This window comes from Rhinopithecus roxellana, chromosome 6, assembly GCF_007565055.1.
Source record: "Rhinopithecus roxellana isolate Shanxi Qingling chromosome 6, ASM756505v1, whole genome shotgun sequence".
NCBI lineage: Eukaryota > Metazoa > Chordata > Mammalia > Primates > Cercopithecidae > Rhinopithecus > Rhinopithecus roxellana.
The window spans coordinates 110,321,391-110,341,088 of NC_044554.1; the positions used below are offsets into that span (position 1 = coordinate 110,321,391).

Here is a 19,698-nt window from a genome sequence, read left to right on the forward strand (position 1 = left end):
TGTATTTTTGGTACAGACAGGGTTTCACCATGTTGGCCAGGCTGGTCTCGAACTCCTGACCTCAGGTGATTCACCTGCCTTGGCCTCCCAAAGTGCTGGGATTTACAGGCGTGAGCCACCATTCTGGGCCACGCCTACAGCGCCCGGTGTTCCCAGGCGGTCTCCCATCCAAGTACTAACCAGGCCTGACCCTGCTTAGCTTCCCAGATCAGACTAGATCGGGTGCATTCAGGGTGGTATGGCGGTAGACTCTTGCCTTTTTTTTTTTTTTTCTGAGATGGAGTCTTACTCTGTCACTGAGACTGGAGTGCAGTGGCGCAATCTCAGCTCACTGAAACTTCTGCCTCCCAGGTTCAAGCGATTCTCCTGCCTCAACCTCCTGAGTAGCTGGGATTACAGGCGCCTGGTACCACACCCAGCTAATTTTTGTATTTTTAGTAGAGACAGGGTTTCACCATGCTGGCCTGGCTTGTCTTGAACTCCTGACCTCAGGGGATCTGCCCGACTCGACCTCCCAAAGTGCTATGATTACAAGCGTGAGCCACCACGCCCAGCTGTAGTATTATGGATTTACATGAAAAGAAATATATAGTATTAGAACTCTGGGACTTTGAGATGTGCTAGGTAAGATTTCGCAGGTACAAATGAATTGTCTCAGACACAGAACTCTCACAATGCACTGCTGGGAAGATGCAGAACCCCTGAGGTATCCCCTTCCCACATGCTGTCTTCTAAGGAATGACAAGACCTGAGCACAACTAGACCTAATAGGCTAATGTGACCATTTCAGCTCCATCATGTAAGGGGACATTTGTCACACCTGAGGTTTCCCATCACCCTCTGGGCACCTTTCTCCAGTGAAATTTCCATGTTCTGAACTCTGCCACCCCTACCAGGAAGTGTGAATTCAGGGCTGGGCGCGATGGCTCATGCCTGTAATCCCAGCACTTTGGGAGGCCAAGGCAGGTGGATCACTTGAGGTCAGGAGTTCGAGACCAGCCTGGCCAGCATGGTGAAACCCCGTCCTACTAAAAATACAAACATTAGCTCGACATGGTGGTGCATGCCTGTAGTCCCCGCTACTTGGGAGGCTGAGGCAGGAGAATCACTTGAAACCGGGAGGCAGAGGTTGCAGTGAGCCGAGATTGTGAGCCACTGCACTCCAGCCTGGGCGACAGAGCAAGACACCTTCTGAAAAAAAAAAAAAAAAAGAAGTGTGAACTCAGACTCCTAGCCTCTCTGCCAGGAGACACGGGCACGCTTCCCAGCTCACACCCCTCAGATGCACCTGTTTTAAGCTTTGACATGACAGGGACCGGTTGACGGGAGAGGCTCTGTGCGCGGCTCCTGCTCCACTGGTGCTGGTGGTGGCGGTGACACCTGGCTGCTGGGGGCAGCAGTGGTGGCAAGAGTGAGTCCCTGAGGGCCCATGTTAGGTTCAGCTATGCTTGCAGGAAAGTCACGCCCCCAGGTTCAGGTCTCCAGAGAGGCTGTGGCCGTGGCTGTGAGAGTTGCCGCAGGAAGCTCAGTCTCAACGCCTTTCCTCTGACCCTTCTCAAGGGGGGTTGAGCTTGTGAGTTACTTGAGGTCTTTAGCAAATCTTGTGTGTGTCTGTCTTTTTCTGCTTAAATTAGCCATGGTGAATTGTGTTTTGAGTTTTGTTTTTGGTAACTAAAAATCCTGACCCTTACACATTGGTACCAGGAGTGGTCCCAAGCAACAGACCTTCAGGAAAAGCAGGATCTGAAGTTTATTATCTGAAATGAGTGGGTCTGAACTCAGAGAGAATGCATTTCGTGTAGAAGGGTGGGCACTGGGGCAAAACCAGTACTTCAATGAGGACTTTGTCATGATCTGGACAGTCCCACCATTGAAGGCAAGGCTTTGTGGGGAATGAAAGGGGACAGCCATGGAATGTGATGGAAACAAGAAGGTTAAACTTGGCGGGTTGTTTGGCTGCTTTTAAATACACTGGAGGACCCTCTGTAGTTCCCGAGCATGATGATTGGGTGTTCACGTGCATGTGTGGGATGTGCCACCCTCTGAACCTTGTTATGATGTTGGCACATTACCCTGGACCTGACCTTGGATAAACAAACAAACAAACGAGGCCAGGTGTGGTGGCTCACACCTGTAATCTCAGCACTTTGGGAGGCCATGGTAGGCAGATCACTTGAGGTCAGGAGTTTGAGACCAGCCTCGGCAATATGGTGAAACCCTGTCTCTACTAAAAACATAAAAATTAGCTGGGTGTGGTGGCGGGCGCCTGGAATCCCAGCTACTCAGGTGGCTGAGGCAGGAGAATCACTTGAATCTGGGAGGCAGAGGTTGCAGTGAGGCAAGATCAGACCACTGCACTCCGGGGCGACATAGTGAGACTCTGTCTCAGAAAAAGAAAAGAAAAAAAAAATTGGCCAGGCATGCTGGCTCACACCTGTAATCCCAGCACTTTGGGAAGCTGAGGCAGGTGGATCACCTGAGGTCAAGAGCTCGAGACCAGCCTGACCAACGTGGTGAAACTCCATCTCTACTAAAAATACAAAATTAGCCCGATGGCAGGCACCTGTCATCCCAGCTACTTGGGAGGCTGAAGCAGGAGAATCACTTGAACCCAGGAGGTGGAGGTTGCAGTGAGCCAAGATTGTGCCATTGCACTCCAGCCTGGGTGACAGGAGCAAAACTCCACCTCAAAAAAAAAAAAAAAAAAAAAAAAAAAAAACACTGGAGACAATAAGTCTTAAGTTTTGGCTTAAGATGTTTTCAAAGAACTGGGGAATTTCTGACTCTTCTGAATGGGAATCTCCAACAGTGGCAGCGTGGGGCTGCCAGTCTGTGCAGCTTTGGCTCCTGTGTACTGTTTACGACCTGTGACAGGCTGCGCTCTATTTCACGAACAGCAGAACTCCCATCAGGAAGACTCCACAGGGTCCTGTGGCTTGGAGGGGGCCATGCGGAGAGATCTGGATGACCTGGAGCTTGTTCTATCACCAACCCACAGAGTGCCCCTTCCAGCAGAAGCTGCCCCCGTTCTGCCTGATGGAGCTTGAAGACCCCGTAATAGGCTCACAAGACTGTCACATGCGAGAAGGAGCCAGCTGTCCTCATGCTAAACTCTCACCCACCTCCTGCCTCCAAGCCTCGGTGAGTAGATTCCAGGCTGTCTATCGCTGAGCTGGTGGTTATTACTTGCCCCCAGAGTCTGACTAATAGATTGCTGCTTTAGGCTCCTGTTGTCACAGGGAGTTCTGCTATCAAAACAGAACAAAATAAAACTGGCTGGGCACGGTTGGCTCATGCCTGTAATCCCAGCACTTTGGGAAGCCCAGGACGGTGGATCACTTGAGGTCAGGATTTCGAGACCATCCTGGCCAACATGGTAAAACCTCGTCTCTACTAAAAATACAAAAATTAACTGTGTGTGGTGGAGTATGCCTGTAATCCCAGCTTCCCGGGAGGCTGAGACAGGAGAATCTCTTGAACCCAGGAGGCGGAGGTTGCAGTGAGCCGAGATGGCACCACTACACTCTAGCTTGGACACAGGGTGAGACTGTCTCAAAACAAAAAAAGAACACAACCAAACCCATCCTGCTCCCTCTCACTGCTGTCACCTCCCTCCTTGGCCCTCCTGGTTTGAATTAGTGGCAGTGGTGGAGGGTGGGGCAGAACAACTGGCTACAACAAGAAACAAACCAAACAAAATGTGCATACATGGGTACATGGCGACCAGGCAGTTACTGTGGTGTCCAGCCCAGGGCCCACGCTGGGTAATCATGTTTGTCTGTCTGTTTTCCTTTGCATCCTCAACTAGATGTGGGCGTTCCTTACTCCTGGACAAAACTTCTGTGTGCTCCTTGTCCCCTGTGGCAGAAGCTTGCCTGCACACGCCTGGGAGGGATTTCTCTTCCCAGGAGCAAATAAGTTTGTCCCTGAGCAGTTTCTAGATTTGTTTGTGGAGACTTTAGGGAAGATAAACTTGAAAATTTTGATACAAATTTGAAGTCCTGGGAGTTGTGATAACGAGCGTGGCTGTGAACATTGCTTCCAGTTCTGGAAGGACCTGTGCGGCTGCCGCTCTCAGTGGGCTTGTGGGACTGGCCTGGGACCCAGCCACTCTCAACAAGGTCCCGAGGCCAGAATTGCTCTGTAGGTGTCTTTCTTTGTGTTTTTTTTTTGTTTTGTTTTGTTTTTCTTTTTTTTTTTTTGCTGAAGTCTCACTCTGTTGCCAGGCTGGAGTGCAGTGGTGTGATCTTGGCCCACTGGCTCACTGCAACCTCCGCCTCCTGGGTTCAAGCCATTCTCCTGCCTCAGCTTCCCAAGTAGCTGGGATTACAGGTGCCTGCCACCACGCCTGGCTAATTTTTTTATTTTTAGTAGAGATGGGGTTTCACCATGTTAGCCAGCATGGTCTCGATCTCTTGACCTTGTGATCCGCCTGCCTCAGCCTCCCAAAGGGTTGGGATTACAGGCGTAAACCACTGCACCTGCCTTTTTTTTTTTTTTTTTTTTTTCTTTTTGAGACGAAGTCTCACTCTGTCGCCCAAGCTGGAGTACAGTGGTGCGATCTCAGCTCACTGCAACCTCTGCCTCCCGGGTTCAAGCGGTTCTCCCGCCTCAGCCTCCCAAGTAGCTGGGATTACAGGCACACGCCGCCATGCCTAGCTAATTTTTGTATTTTTTTTTTTTTTTGAGATGGAGTCTCGCTCTGTCGCCCAGGCTGGAGTGCAGTGGCCGGATCTCAGCTCACTGCAACCTCCGCCTCCCAGGTTCACGCCATACTCCTGCCTCAGCCTCCCAAGTAGCTGGGACTACAGGCGCCCGCCACCTCGCCCAGCTAGTTTTTTGTATTTTTTAGTAGAGACGGGGTTTCACCGTGTTAGCCAGGATGGTCTCGATCTCCTGACCTCGTGATCCGCCCGTCTCGGCCTCCCAAAGTGCTGGGATTACAGGCTTGAGCCACCGCGCCCGGCCTAATTTTTGTATTTTTAGTAGAGACGGGGTTTCATTATGTTGACCAGGCTGGTCTCGAACTCCTGATCTCATGATCCGCCTGCCTTGGCCTCCCAAAGTGCTGGGATTACAGGCGTGAGCCACCATGCCCGGTGAAACTGTCTTTCGAGATGTTTCTTGACCTTTAGTGTACATCTCAGTATTCACATAAATGCTTGCTTGAGTGCTGTTGAAAAGCGAAAAAAACTTGGAAATAACCTAAATGTCTGCAGCAGGAGAAAGTCTGAATTTATCACGGTAGAGCCAGGAAATGTAGGTGTTAGGTAGATGTCGGCAAGTTGGAGAACGAAGTTTCGAAAGAGTTTGTCAAAAGCAGAATGTCTCCAAGACGTCACTTCAGACGGCTGCATCATATTTGATTATATGGATGCACAGGACTGGGACTTCTTTATCTAGTTTCTTCTTTTTAAGTAGTAAAGTTGTCTTCAGTTATATTTGCTATTAGAAATAACTTGATGGTCTTTTTTTAATACAGAATTTTCTATTGCTTAAAACTTTCCTTAAAATAGATTCCTAGAAGGGGAATTTCTAGATCAAATGGTTTGGATTTTAAGGATTTCCAAAATGCTTTTCACGTTTGTGCTGATTTACTCCCCTGCCACTGTGTAGGAAAATGGAATTCTATTTTCCCCAACATTATTATTATTATCTTTAATTAGAATGCCTAAAATGCTGTTTCATATTGTTTTAGTTTACACTTCTGGATTATCACTTTGGCTGACCATTTGTATTTTATTTTTGTTTTTTTGAGACAGGGTCTCACTCTGTCACCTAAGCTGGAGTGCAGTGGCGCAATCACCGCTCACTACAGCCTTGACCTCCTAGGGTCAAGCAATTCTCCTGCCTCAGCCTCCCAAGTAGCTAGGACTACAGGCGTGTACCACCATGTCTGGCTAATTTTCGTATTTTTTGTGGAGACAGAGTTTCACCATGTTTGCTGATCTTGAACTCCTGGGCTCAAGCTCAAGCGATCCTCCCACCTCAGCCTCTCAAAGGGCTGCTGACCACTTTTAATGATTTTTAAAGTTACTTGTGTACTTTCTGGGAATTACCTGTTTACACACTGGGCCCATTTTTCTATTGAGTTTTAGTGTTTTTCCTATGAATTTATACAAACTGTTAACTAGGGCAGTTCATGGTACTGCACACTGCCTACCTGCAGCTGGCCTTTGGAAACCCTTTAGTTCAATAATAACGAGTGGGCTCTGCCTTGTGCCAAAGTGTTCTTCCGCTAATCCCAAAGTTAAGAGCTTATATCTTGTCCAGGCAAAAGGAGACGTGTCCTACGCAGATTGTTTGTGTGTAACAAGAGTGTATTTTTTTTTTTTTTTTTTTGAGACGGAGTCTCGCTCTGTCACCCAGGCTGGAGTGCAGTGGCCAGATCTCAGCTCACTGCAAGCTCCGCTTCCCGGGCTCACGCCATTCTCCTGCCTCAGCCTCCCGAGTAGCTGGGACTACAGGCGCCTGCCACCTCGCCCGGTTAGTTTTTTGTAGTTTTTAGTAGAGACAGGGTTTCACCGTGTTAGCCAGGATGGTCTTGATCTCCTGACCTCGTGATCCGCCCGTCTCGGCCTCCCAAAGTGCTGGGATTACAGGCTTGAGCCACCGCACCCGGCCAAGAGTGTATTTTTAAAACCATGGGAATAACTCAAATTACAATTCATTTAAAATATGATCCTCTTGTATGGCTCATTAAGTGAAACCTGAAGGAATCAATATTAGATTTATCTGTTTGTTCATTTATTTTGAGACAGACTCTCTCTCTGTTGCCCAGGCTGGAGCGCAGTGGCACGTTCTCGGCTCATTGCAACCTCCCACTCCTGGGTTCAGTCGATTCTCGTGCCTCTGCCTCCCAAGTAGCTGGGACTACAGATGGGCACCACCACACCCGGCTAACCTTTTTTGTATTTTTAGTAGAGGCAAGGTTTTGCCATGTTGGGCAGGCTGGTCTCGAACTCCTGGCCTCAAGTGATCCGCCCACCTTGGCCTCCCAAAGTGGTGGGATTATAGGCGTGAGCCACTGCGCTTGGCCAACTTAGATTTATGTGCATGCAGTGAGTAACCGATCTGTTTTATTTAGACCATGACATTGTAAGTGATTTATTGTCTTTAGAAAGTGACAGTCCCAAAGCTGCTGTGTCAATAATTTTGTTAGATTTGACAGCAATAGAATATTTTGAGGATATTTATTTGTGATAAACCACCAAAAGGGAGGGCAAGTAGGAGCCTGGACTGAAGGTCCTGAGTGGGCGTGTGACATCTGGGAGTCCAGCGGCCGCTGCAAGGCACTGGGATAGCATATGAGTTTTAACCGACCTCCAAGGAAAATTTCATTACTAAGAGGGAACTTTTAAGACAAAAAGTAATGTGGTATTGTTAGACGCTGATTCAGAGGATACAAAAATGATGTTTTTTTTTTTTTTTTTGAGACAGAGTCTTACTCTGTCACCCAGGCTGGAGTGCAGTGGTGCGATCTCGTGTTACTACAACCTCTGCCTCCCGGGTTCGAGCAATTCTCCTGCCTCAGTCTGCTGAGTAGCTGTGATTCAGGCACTCTCCACCATGCCCGGCTAATTGTTTTTGTATTTTTACTAGAGATGGGGTTTCATCATGTTGGTCAGGCTGGTCTGGAATTCCTGACCTCATGATCCACCCACCTCGGCCTCCCAAAGTACTGGGATTACAGGCGTGAGCCACCACACACGGCCCATATAAAACTGATTTTTAAGAGAACTTATAGGAAAACCACAAACTTAGTCTTGCATAGCAGAGCCTCATTTACTGGCCAGCTCCCAGGAACTAGTCAGAGTTGGCTGGGGACTGGTTCTCTAGTCTTCCTCACATTTACTGGAGTGAGGTAACGTTACTTGCTGTTGCTAGTTGTGCACTAATGGAAGATGCCTTCACACTGCCTTTTGTGACTTTTCCTGTCACCACCCTCTTTGGACAGATGCAAACTGTGCACGCAGCAACTCAGTTTTCATGCAGCCAGGTTTTCTTGCCTCTTTTTTTTTCTTGAGTAAATGCTATCCTCTTTTTACTGTGGTGAAAGCCTTTGTAGTCATCCCTAATTCTTTCTCTCCCATTCTACATCCACACCATCAGCCTAACATGAAATGTGCGTCTGCCGTTTTCCGCCACTTCTCCCCCTGACACTGGGGCCACCTGTCTAAGCCACCAAGGCCACACGTCTCTGCAGAAGTTACCTCCTGACTGGCTCTTCTGTGTCCACTCAGGCCCTGGCAACTGACTCTATGCACAGCAGCCAGAGTGATCCTTCCAGAGCATGAGTCAGGGAATGGCACTGCCCGGGACAAAACTTTCCAATGACTTCCAATGACTTTTATTAAATTAAAAGTAAAAATAAAAATCTTTACCATGACCTTCAGGTTGTTCCTGCCCTGGCCTCTGACTCCCCCTGAATTTGCCTCCCAGCCTTCCCTGTTGCTTCTCGAGTCCCTGCTGCCTCTTGAGCAGGCCAGTCCCCTCCCATCCAAGGGCCTTGCAAATATCTGGGCTTTGCTCAAATGCTCCCTCCTCAGACATGCCTTCCCTCACCACCTCATCTAAAACAGCACCCTCATCACCACCTGTCACCTCTCTCTTCGTTATTTTTCCTCCTAGCACCTGTCACCACCTGACATTAGATTATATAATTGTCTGTTGATGTGCTTGTTGTTACCTGTGTTCTCTCCCTGCTCCCATCTTGTTCACTCTTACACCCCCGCTACCGAGAACAGTATCTGGCCATAGTACGTGCTCAGTAAGTTCAGTATTAGTTGAAATAATTTTTTTTCCTTTTTCTTTTTTGAACATAAACTCAAGATTTTATTATGTCTTCATAATAAAACAAAAGATGACACTTAGAACTGGATCACTTGGCCCTTTCTCTTCTTCCCTCCTCCCAGTTCAAAATGCTCCCATCTTTAACAGCCAGCACTCTCTTAGATCTGCAGTTGGGCTCAACGCACTCAAGCCTTCGCACAATCTTCTTTGTAGTTTTAGCCTTCTTCTAGAAAATCAGCTTAGTTTGCCCACCATAGCCGCTCAGCTTCCTGCCATAACCTGCTCTCCCTGGGCCTACAGAGAATCCTTGTCCTTGTACTGTGTCACTTTGTGGGGATGGTGTTTGCCACACTTCTTACAGAAAGTCCCATGGGTTGACCAGGCGTGGTGGCTCACGCCTGTAATCCCAGCATTTTGGGAGGCCGAGGTGGGCAGATCATTTGAGGTCAGGAGTTCGAGACCAGCCTGGCCAATATGGTGAAACCCCGTCTCTACTAAAAATACAAAAATTAGCCAGGCGTGGTGTTGAGCGCTTGCAATCCCAGCTCCTCAGGGGGCTGAGGCAGAAAAATCACTTGAACCCAAGAGGCTGATGTTGCAGAGAGCTTAGATTTCACCACTGCACTCCAGCCTGGGTGACAGAGCTAGACTCTGTCTCAAAAAACAAGCCAGCAAACAGACAAATAAAACAGAGTGAGACGCTCTCAAAAAAAAAAAAAAAGTCCCAAAGGTTTTAGGAACCTTCACCATGTTTGCGGGAGCACTATTGGCACAGAAGGCGAATTTTTTTTTTTCTTTTTTCTTTTTTTTTTTTTTTTTGAGACGGAGTCTCACTCTGTGACCCAGGCTGGAGTGCAGTGGCCGGATCTCAGCTCACTGCAAGCTCCGCCTTCCGGGTTTACGCCATTCTCCTGCCTCCGCCTCCCGAGTAGCTGGGACTACAGGCGCCCACCACTGTGCCCGGCTAATTTTTTGTATTTTTAGTAGAGACGGGGTTTCACCGTGTTAGCCAGGATGGTCTCGATCTCCTGACCTCGTAATCCGTCCGCCTCGGCCTCCCAAAGTGCTGGGATTACAGGCTTGAGCCACCGTGCCTGGCCGCGAATTTTTTTTCTTAATCTCAAATGCGATAGTAGAATGAATGAATGTTTGAATCCACTTTTATGTTTTCTACCTTTAAATCTGAGTGGATAGAGACCGTCTCAGCTTTGGAGTGACCTAGGTAATACGATGGATAATGAGAGTTTCATTTCAAAGAAAAGCATCCAAATAAGGAATGTTGTGGGCAGCGTGTGGGAAGAAAGGTTAAACAAGCAGAGCTCAAGTGAGTGGGCAGCAGGAGAATCGAGAGGGGAACGTTAACCTGGAGAACTTTGAAACTATGGACTGGGCTTTTAATTCTGCTTCAGATGATGCCAGAGAGATGAAGCAGATTTAGAAGGTTTCGATCGTTTTGTGGATGTCGTTGCTATTGTAGTTAACATTTTCAGCAAGATAATTTGTTAAGTACTTAATTGGTAAACAGAGTTTTCTGGGCAGCTACAAAAAATAAGTCAAATTAATATAGTCAGTAGAATAGCAAGATTGAGTGGAACTACTAAATTGAGGGGGCAAAGGAATAAAGAAAATCAGATCAAAGCAGCAAAACACAGAATGGGGAAAAAAGCCAAACCATAAAAAGCAAGATAAACAGAGAATATGAGGATATTAAAAATTAGACCAGCCGTATCAAGGATCATTAAAATTTTAAATAGATTAAATTCTATTAAAGTACAAACAATCTCGATTGCATTAAAAAGTTATAAGCTTTTTACAAGACATACATCTAAATAGAAAACAGGAAGATATTAAAAATTACACCAGCCATATCGAGGAGCATTAAAAATTTAAATAGGCTAAATAAAACAGTTAAATAGACCAAATTCTATTAAAATACAAAGAAACCTACGTTGCATTTAAAAGGTTATGCTTTTTACATGAAGTACATCCAAAGCAGAAATTTCACAGCAGGGCTGGAAGTATAGGATGGACAAACAGAAGGAAAAATAAAGAAAGTAAGACTTCCAATAGATACGACAGAAAGCATTAATGGGACTAAAATAGATATTTATATTAATAAAATATATTAATTAAGATACAATAATAGTTATTTATGAATTGAGCAGTATAGCTTTAATAAGGTAAGCCCTGTTGGAAATAATAGAATTTGACAAGGCCATGACAATTAGAGACATTAAATTCTTTAAAAAAATTAAAAGATTATATGCCAGGCACGGTGGCTCACGCTTGTAATCCCAGCACTTTGGGAAGCCTAGGCGGGTGGATCACGAGGTCAGGAGAGCTAGACCATCCTGGGTAACACGGTGAAACCCCGTTTCTACTAAAAATACAAAAAATTAGCCAGGCGTGGTGGTGGGTTCCTGTAGTCCCAGTTACTCAGGAGGCTGAGGCAGGAGAATTGCTTGAACCCGGGAGGTGGAGGTTGCAGTGAGCCGAGATTGTGCCATTGCACTCCAGCCTGGGGGACAAGAGTGAGACTTCGTCTCAAAAAAAAAAAAAAAAAATTGAAATGTAGTCAGAGTAAATCTGACTTTATTCAAAATAAATTTGGGGAATTTATTTCCCAAAATATTCCAAGCAAATTTCATGTTTAATAGGTAAATTCTATCGAAACTTACAAAAAAATTATAGGTAACATAATTTTTTTGTTATTTAACTGCTCCAGAGAATAGCAGGAAACATGGAAAGAAATTCAGTTCATTCTACAAGGTTAGCATAACCTTGATAACAAAATTGGGCAAAGATACACTAAAAAGAAAATTATAAACATTGATTTAAAATGCCAGATGATACATTAGCAAATCAAATCCAGTAATCAATTAACAATTAATAGGTAGAGAGACATAAAATTGTGAAATCTACTACCAATATAATTTGCTATATTAATAGATAAGCGTAGAAAAACAAAATTATTTCAATAGATGCAACAATCAGTCCTAAAATATTCTTAGTAACCTAGGAATACAAGGGACCAGGTGCAGTGGCTCACGCCTGTAATCTCAGTACTTTGGGAGGCCAATGTGGGTGGATCACCTGAGGTCAGGAGTTCAAGATCAGCCTGACCAATATGGTGAAACCCCGTCTATACTAAAAATACAAAAATTAGCTGGGCATGGTGGCTGGCATCCGTAATTCCAGCGACTCGGGAGGCTGAGCCAGGAGAATCACTTGAACCCAGAAGACAGAGGTTGCAGTGAGCCAAGATTGAGCCACTACACTCTAGCCTGGGTGACAGAGCAAGACTCTCTCTCAAAATACAGGGAAACTTCTTCACTTTGATAAAGAAGTAAACAGCAGCAACCACACCACACTTAAAGGTGAAAACACAAGCCATTCTCCTTAAAGTCAAGAATAGGACGAGGATGCTGTGTAGCTCTACTACTAGTCAGTATCTTACTGTAGGCCCTAGCCACTGCGAGAAAATAAGGAGAGCAAACTAACTTTATAAAAGGAAATGACAGACTTATTGCTTACAGATGATATCATTGGTCATTTTTTTTTTTTTTTTTTTTGAGACGGAGTCTTGCTCTGTCGCCTAGGCTGGAGTGCAGTGGCCCGATCTCAGCTCACTGCAAGCTCCGCCTTCTGGGTTCACGCCATTCTCCTGCCTCAGCCTCCGAGTAGCTGGGACTACAGGCGCCCGCCACCACGCCTGGCTAGTTTTTTGTATTTTTTAGTAGAGACGGGGTTTCACCGTGTTAGCCAGGATGGTCTCGATCTCCTGACCTCATGATCCACCCGTCTCGGCCTCCCAAAGTGCTGGGATTACAGGCTTGAGCCACCGCGCCCGGCCATCATTGGTCATTTATGAAATCATAAGAATCAACTAGCCAGGTGCAGTGGCTCACACCTGTAATCCCAGCACTTTGGGAGGCCTAGTGGGCAGATCACTTTAGCCTATGAGTTTGAGACCAGCCTGGGCAACATAGTTAGACACTGTCTCCACACACACACACACAAAATTAACTGGGTGTGGTGACACATGCTTGCAGTCCCAGCTACTCGGGAGATTGAGGTGGGAGGATCACTTGAGCCCAGGAGGTCAAGGCTGCAGTGAGCCATAATCGTGCCACTGCACTCCAGCCTGGGCGACAGAAAAAAAACGAAAACAGAATAATTCAACTAACTGAAAATTTTTCAGATAAAAAGAGCACAACAGGATAACCAGTTATGAGTAAAACACGAATAGATTAATAGTATTGGCAGGCTGGGCACGGTGGCTCACGTCTGTAATCCCAGCACTTTGGGAGAATGAGACTCTGTCTCAAAAAAAAAACAAACAAACAAACATAGTAATAATAACATTGGCAATAATGATAAATCAGAAAACTTAATGGCAATAAAATTTTATTTAATAGCAAAACAAAAGCCCACCAAAACCATAAAATATTTAGGACTAGGAATAAGAGTGAATGTGTTATGTTTATTTTCCCTGTTACGTTTATTCTCTAAAACTCAGGAACATGAAGAATATCTGAATCAATGGAGCTCTGCATTGCTTCCTAGTCAGGAAAGCTCATTCTTATGAAGATGCTAATTCTTTCCATACTGATTCATAAATTCAATGCAATTTTTTTTTTTTTTTTTTTTTTTTTGAGACGGAGTCTTGCTCTGTCGCCCAGGCTGGAGTGCAGTGGCCGGATCTCAGCTCAGTGCAAGCTCCGCCTCCCGGGTTTAGGCCATTCTCCTGCCTCAGCCTCCCGAGTAGCTGGGACTACAGGCCCCCGCCACCTTACCCGGCTAGTTTTTTGTATTTTTTGGTAGAGACGGGGTTTCACCGTGTTAGCCAGGATGGTCTCGATCTGCTGACCTCGTGATCCGCCCGTCTCAGCCTCCCAAAGTGCTGGGATTACAGGCTTGAGCCACTGCGCTCGGCCAATTCAATGCAATTTTAAGATGAAATACAACTCATTTAAAATTGTATCTTTGTAAGTTGATTTAAAAGTTTATTTGGAGGCTGGGCGCAGTGGCTCACGCCTGTAATCCCAGCACTTTGGGAGACCGAGGCAGGCGGATCACAAGGTCAGGAGTTCAAGACCAGCCTGGCCAACATGGTGAAACCCCATCTCTACTAAAAATACAAAAATTAGCTGGCCATGGTGGCGCATGCCTGTAATCCCAGCTATTCGGGAGGCTGAGGCAGGAGAATTGCTTGAACTGGGACCCGGGAGGTGGAGGTTGCAATGAGCCGAGATCACACCACTGCACTCCAACCTGGGCTACAGAGCAAGACTCTTTCTCAAAACAAAACAAAACAAATGGTTTTGGAAAAATAGCTTGTGGAAGAAGAGCCAGATATATATTGCTTGAGCCAAGGAAATATATATTGCTTGAGCCAAGGAAATATATATTGCTTGAGCCCAGGAGTTCGAGATCAGCCTGGGCAACATGGTGAAACTCTGTCTCTATCAAAAATACAAAAACTGAGGTGGGAGGATCACCTGAACTTGGGGAGGTCAAGGCTGCAGTGAGCTGTGATCGCACCACTGTACTTCAGCCTGGACGACAGAGTGAGACCCCATCTCAAATAAATAAATAAGTAAATAAAACTACAAAAATACTAGAGAAGGAGATGTAAGAGGATGTTTTTGCAATGTTGGTGTAGGGAAGTCTCCTACACAAGACGTCATCCAGAAGCCATAAAGACAATATTTTTAGATTTGGTCACAGAAAAAATTTTAAGTTCTACTCAGCGGGAGATATCATAAGTAAAATGAAAAGATGACCATCTAGGAAAGGCATATAATGATAAAAATAATAACAAGAGCCAGCATGAATATAGGGGTTATGATGTGCTGGGAATGGTGCTAGGCGTTTTACATTCATTATCTAACAACTACTGGTAGGTATTATTACTGTTCCATTTTACAGATGGAGAAACTGAGGTCTAGGAAGTTCACATATATGCTAAAAGGGTTAATAGTGTATGGAGCATCTGCTTTTTTGGGTTGTTCAGCATCCCCTTTCCCTAAGGAGAGTCTCTTTTTGGCTTTGGAGTTCAAGAAGAATGGACCTTACCTTTGGGTTGACAAAGCTTGAAGGACTGAGGTGTCCTGCGGCCGCCAGTGATTCTGGCTACAGAAGGAAAGGCTAACTGCAGAAGGATGGCATCAAGGCAAACAGATGAGGGACGGTGAAAGGTAAATGGAGAGAAAGGTTTGAGTTATTGGTAGGGTCCCTGGATCCTGTTGTACCTGAGTGTAGATCTACTCTTGGGCTTCCAGTTATGGGTCAGTGAATTCCCTCTTTTCTTCTTTCTTTCTTTCTTTCTTTCCTTTTTTTTTTTTTTTTTTTTTGGCAGTCTTACTCTGTCACCCAGGCTGGAGTGCAGTGGCGTGATCTCAGTTCACTGCAACCTTTGCCTCCCAGGTTCAAGTGATTCTCCTGCCTCAGCCTCTCTAGTAGCTGGGATTACAGGCCCCCAGCCACCACACCCAGCTAATTTGTGTATTTTTAGTAGAGACAGGGTTTCGTCATGTTGGCTAGGCTGGTCTCGAACTTCTGGCCTCAGGTGATCCACTTGCCTCGGCTTCCCAAAGTGCTGGGATTACAGGCATGAGCCACCGTGCCCGGCCAATTTTCCTCTTAAGCTAATTTGGGTAGTTTATTCAACCCTAAGAATCCCAAACGCCCTGGCTAGGCTGATATAATATTCTTAGTGTGTAAAGACTTCAACTACTTCAACTGCAGAACAAAGACAGACCAAGATAGGCCAATGGGCAAAGCATGTGAGTAGAAACTCAATGAAGAAGCATGAACAGGGGTTAGTTCTGAAGCTCCTTTCTGGGGTCCATGCCTCCCGTGTGGAGGACCAGTACTATTTTTACTCGCTTCTCCTGAGGTCTCCCCACTGCTGAGACGGCATCCACAACCATCTGGGTGTGCAGAGGGTTTTTCTTGAGCTCACTCTGCCTTACTATATGGACCTCTTATTTGGTTCTCTGAAATAATCTTCCTCAGAGAGTTAGAAAAGATGAGAAATTGGTAGGGGCATATTGTTTCTGCAATATTAAGGAACTGAGAAAAGATTTCCCCCATCGTGTGGCTTCTGAGAACACCACGTGTGTGGCGGGGCTCAAGTGTGCCACGGGAGGGGTTTTGCTCATGAACCCACTCCTTCTCCAGGATTCGACTGCCCTCCCACGTGGCTGGCTGCGGAGCCCGTAATGAGGCTGACAGCGCTTCCAGGCACGATTTTTCTTCCTTAATGCATGGCTTCTTCAGAGCAGAACCAATCAGAGCTTTATTTTATTCTGTTTCGATGGATCGGTTGTGGGATGAAGCTTCTTTAATGTTGGCGAAAAAGTGCCTGGATGAGGGATTAATGAAGAGCAGAGAAAGCATGTCACCACCAAGTATGTGGCATGGCCAGCGATTTGTGATAATTCAGTTGCAACCTTAGCGAGGACATACTCTGTGTTCAGCATTGTGGAAGATTCAAAATGAGTAAGAAAGGTCATTCTTGCTGTCCCAAAGCTTTCAGTCCAGTTGAGGAGATGAGATAGGGGACCAGGAGGCAGTAGTGGGCATCTCTGATTCACTCACAGAGGGGATGAGGCTGAAGGTTGGAGAGAGTGAGACTGATCATGGAAGTAAAGACATCAAAAGCATGTTTTAGACTCTGGTTCCTTTGGGGCAGGAAGGAAGCAATTTAAGACGGGTGCAGATGTATTTACATTTGTAGGATACTGATACCAGACTGAATTTAATACAGGTTCACTTCGTCTCCTTAAACGTAAGAAGCTGGACAAGAAGCAGTGACAATCTGTTAGCAAGGAACGTCGTAATTCCCAGTTCTACTGAAAGGAACGTGGCACCTTGGAAAACTATTATTCCAAGCACGACAGAAAAACGTCAAAGACTAGTAGGGCAACTCAGAAGCGTACATGACACTTTCCTGGGCCCCTTTAAGGCTGATGCAATGCGTTAAGAGGCTAACACAGAAGGGTAAAGCTTTCTTTACCCTTTGGGTAAAAGCCAAAGGAGATTGTAAAACTTCTCTTTGGATCCTGTCTGAAGTCACAGCTGAAAAAAAAAAAAAGGAGTAGGGGTCCTAACAGAACACATTTGAAAAGGCTGTTATTTTTTGTTTTATTATCATTATCATTATTATTATTTTTGAGACAGAGTCTTGCTCTATCACCCAGGCTGGAGTGTGGTGGCATGATCTTGGCTCACTGCAACCTCCGCTTCCCGGATTCAAGTGATTCTCCTGCCTCGGCCTCTGCAGTAGCTGGAACTACAGACACACCACACCTGGCTAATTGTTTTGTATTTTTAGTAGAGGGGCTTTTGTCATGTTGCCCAGCCTGGTCTCAAACTCCTGGTCTCAAGTGATCTGCCCACCTCGGCCTCCCAAAGTGCTGGGATTACAGGCGCGAGCCATCAGGCCCGGTGGAAAAGGCTATTATTGAATAAACTTGGGATAACTTCAGTTTTAGAAAGTAGGACTGCAAAGATTGAAACACATCAAACGTACAAAAATCCACAAGTTCATAATGATATTCCAAAAATATTTTCATAAAGGTACTTAAGGAATCAACTCATTAATTTGATATCAATAAAGGGAAGGAATCAAGTATCTATCCTGCCTTTCCAAACATGACGGGGCAGTTCTTCTCTATAGAAGAGCTGCAGCTAATATATGCCACAGGAATGAAAACATTAGAATGCTACCGTTTAGTAAACCCTAACAAAATCATTCTAGCCACTGATGATCAATATCTGCTAAAAGTATTGAGTGAAATGTTAATAGAGAACTTTAGAATAGACGGGTCAGGCTGACAACATTTGAACTCTTTGATCAGTTCTAACATTATTGGATAGTGAGAGATTTTGTGTCTCCTTAACAAAAAGCAAAAGGAAGTTCACAGCACCACCCATAAAGTATTCTTGGGTTTTTTATTTGTTTGTTCTTTGCATTTCTTTGTTGCTATGTCACCCAGGCTGGAGTGCAGTGGCACGATCTTGGCTCACTGCAATCTCTGCCTCCCAGGCACAAGCGATTCTCTCACCTCAGCCTCCTGAGTAGCTGGGACCACAGGTGCGTGGCACCAGGTCCGGCTAATTTTTTGTATTTTGTGTAGGGATTGGGTTTTGTCTTATTCCCCAGGTTGGTTTTGAACTCCAGGGCTCAAGTGATCCTCTCACCTTGGCCCCCCAAAGTGTCAGAATTACAGGTGTGAACCACCATGCCTGGCCCAAGGTATTCTTGGAAAAAAAAAAATCAAACCTAACTGTCATGAATGGTCTAGATTTTTCTACCAGTTTATAGAAAATATGGGGGCTAAAGGAGCACATGAAAGAACACTGTGAGGTGGCTGGGCACGGTGGCTCATGACCGTAATCCCAGCACTTTGGGAGGCCAAGGCAGGTGGATCGCTTGAGGTCAGGAGTTCGAGACCAGCCTGGCCAACATGGTGAAACTCCGTCTCTACTAAAAATACAAAAATTAGCTGGGCATGGTGGCGGGCGCCTGTAATCCCAGATACTTGGGAAACTGAGGCACAAGGATCGCTTGAACCTGGGAGGCGGAGGTTGCAGTGAGTCAAGATCACGCCACTGCACTCTAGCCTGGGCAACAGAGGGAGACTCCAGTCTCAAAAAAAAAAAAAAGAAAAAAAGAGCACTGAGGATATAATCTGACACATTTAGACTGTAAAATTGTGTAGGACAAACGACGACCTCGTCTTTCAATCACAACTAAGTTCAGGGTGACCTTGATTTGATGATGATTCAAACAAACTGAAAAGGCTGGGTGCAGTGGCTCACACCTGGAATCCCAGCACTTTGGGAGGCCAAGGTAAGCGGACACCTGAGGTCAGGAGTTCAAGACCAGCCTGACCAACATGGTGAAACCCCATCTCTACTAAAAATACAAAAAAAATTAGCTGGGCATGGTGTCAGGCACCTGTAATCCCAGCTACTAGAGAGGTTGAAGCAGGAAAATCACTTGAACCCAGGAGACAGAGGTTGCAGTGAGCCGAGATCGCATCATTGCACTCCAGCCTGGGCAACAGTGCAAGACTCCATCTCAAAATATGTGTGTGTGTGTGTGTGCGTGTATAAACAATAAATTATTGTTTAGTGTAGTCACCTGTTGTGCTAGATCTTATGTATTCTAACTGTATTTTTGCCTGCCATTAACCATCCTCACTCCACCCCCACACCTACCACCCCCCTTCCCAGCCTCTGGTAACCATCATTCTATTCTCTATCCTCATGAGTTTGTTTTAAATTTTAGTTCTCACATATGAGTGAGATATGTGCAATTTGTCTTTCTGTGCCTGACTTATTTCACTTAATGTAATGTCCTCCAGTTCCATCTATGTTGCCACAAATAACAGAATTTCATTCTTTTTCTGGCTGATAGTCCATTGCGTACATGCACCACATATTCTTTATTCATTTGTCTGTTAACGGACACTTAGGTTGCTTCCAAACCTTGGCTATTGTGAATAGTGCTGCTGATAAACATGAGAGTGCAGAGATCTCTTTGATACTTGGATTTCCTTTCTTTGGGGTTGATATGGTTTGGCTGTTTCCCCAGCTAAATCTCAACTTGAATTGTATCTCCCAGGATTCCCACGTCTTGTGGGAGGGACCCAGGGGGAGGTAATTGAACCATGGGGGCCAGTCTCTCCCATGCTGTTCTAATGATAGTGAATAAGTCTCATGAGATCTCATGGGTTTATCAAGGGTTTCTACTTTTGCTTCTTCCTCATTTTCTCTTGCCGCCACCATGTAAGATGTGCCTTTTGCCTCCAACTGTGATTCTGAGGCCTTCCCAAGCCATGTGGAACTGTAAATCCAATTAAACCTTTTTTCTTTCCAGTCTTGAGTATG

The 19,698-nt window shown here is 45.6% G+C and overlaps 2 non-coding genes and 1 pseudogene across 2 annotated transcripts; 2 read left to right on the top strand and 1 right to left on the bottom strand.

Annotated features, from left to right (window-relative positions):
* Positions 1 to 131: 131 nt before the first annotated feature.
* On the bottom strand, positions 132 to 250 carry LOC115898398 (annotated as a pseudogene).
* A 1,728-nt stretch (positions 251 to 1,978) lies between these two features.
* Positions 1,979 to 2,085, top strand: LOC115898506. Its single transcript, XR_004058231.1, has one exon. It is a non-coding gene; the product is annotated as a small nucleolar RNA U13 (small nucleolar RNA).
* A 14,667-nt stretch (positions 2,086 to 16,752) lies between these two features.
* On the top strand, positions 16,753 to 16,880 carry LOC115898489. Its single transcript, XR_004058216.1, has one exon. It is a non-coding gene; the product is annotated as a small nucleolar RNA SNORA26 (small nucleolar RNA).
* The last annotated feature ends 2,818 nt before the right edge of the window (positions 16,881 to 19,698 follow it).